Here is a 1,634-nt window from a genome sequence, read left to right as displayed (position 1 = left end):
TGCCATGGCGGCTGGTTCTCAGGTGCGCCAGCTGCTCTCCATCTTCAACTCCTTTGTCCAGTTCGGCCACGAGGTCGCGCCGACGGAGCTGCTGCTCGGCATCGGCTTCTTGAACCTTCTCGGAACCTTCTCGGAACCGTCCTGGTAGGTCGTGCCGATGGAGCTGCTCGGTATCGGCATCGTCTTCCTGGCGCTGGGCGCGCAGATCGGACTCCGGTACCGCGCAAGCCGCCGGCCAGAGGTGCGGCCGGCGGCGGCGGCGAAGGGAGGCGTGCGCACGGCCGGCGACAGCGGCGACGCCAAGGACAGCGAGCGAGAGGACTGCGCAGACGACGACAGCGACGGCTCGAGGACGGACGCGGGTGGTGGCGCCAGCGAGGCGCACCAGACACTCCTCCGAAAAGGGCACCAGACCAATCAGCAGCAACAACTTTTGTGAGCTCAGACGGCTCTTTGTACTTTGAGTGCACAACGGGATAAATTTACAACCAACGTTCACAGTCACCACACTTCCTCGCCCAGCCAAAGAGTTGACCCTCCACCATCACCTCTCCATCGCCACCAACCCCATCTCCCCTCCCCGTGGGTCGACCACCTACCCACGCGCGGGAGCGAGGGCCGATCGCGCACACACGCACACACGCACGCACAGCCCCGCCGCGGAGGTCGGATCATCCGCCCCCAGCAGCAGAGCCACTCGCGCTGCGGCCGCGGGGTGGTGAGGCGCGCGACAGCGTCGCGGTGTCGAGACGCATCAGCAGGGCGTCGCGGCCGCGGTAGGGCGGGTGCTCGTCCGGGTAGTACCCCGGCAGCCGCTCCGCCGCCTCGAACCCGAACCTATTTTGCGCAACACGATTGGTCGGAGCGCGCCGCCGCCGCCGCCAGCGCGGCACCGCACTGAACGCGCCGTTCGTACATACGCAGCGCGCCCTTGCGCTCAGGGTCCACGTGTAGGAGCACCTCGCCCGGCGGCCGCCGGCTCGACGTCACGATCTCCTGCAGCGCGCGAGCCACCAGCGCCGAGCCGACGCCTCTGCCCCGCGAAGCGGCGCCGACCGCCACCTTTGTGATGAGGGCGCTCGAGGCGGCGCGCGAGTAGAGGCAAAATCCTAGGACGGCGCGGCGCGACGGCGCCTCCGCGACGACCATCCCATTGGTGCGCTGCAGCACGAACGCCGCGAGGCCGGCGGTGCCGAGTCGCTCGCAGGGCGGGAAGGCAGCCTCCTCGAGCGCGAGCAGCTGGCAGCGAACGGACTCGGTGAGGACGGAGAGGGAGTGGAGACTCCACGGATCGCCGCAAGGCGAAGCTGCCATTCCGTCGGAAGAGAATTTTACGTTTTTATTCCCCCTTTGACACTAGGCACGGGACTGGCGCGCACTGGCACTAACACAGGTACACCACGGGAGCCGCCTAAGCGACTCCCGCGAGGACGGCGAGGCACTTAGCTCCGCGTGCACTCGACCGCCCTCGCCGTCGGAAGACAATTTTACACGGAAGAGAAGCGCAGAGGCAAAAACACAACGCACTCTCTCATCGGTGTTTTTGGCTTCGCCACCGTCCAAAGCGTGCGCAATGCGCTCGCCGGCATCGAGCGAGCAACGTGATCGACCGAGCGGCTTGCTGTGTGGACGCC

The sequence above is a fragment of the Emiliania huxleyi genome, assembly GCF_000372725.1.
Source record: "Emiliania huxleyi CCMP1516 unplaced genomic scaffold EMIHUscaffold_472, whole genome shotgun sequence".
Lineage (NCBI taxonomy): Eukaryota > Haptophyta > Isochrysidales > Noelaerhabdaceae > Emiliania > Emiliania huxleyi.
Note: the sequence above shows the minus strand (reverse complement) of the source record.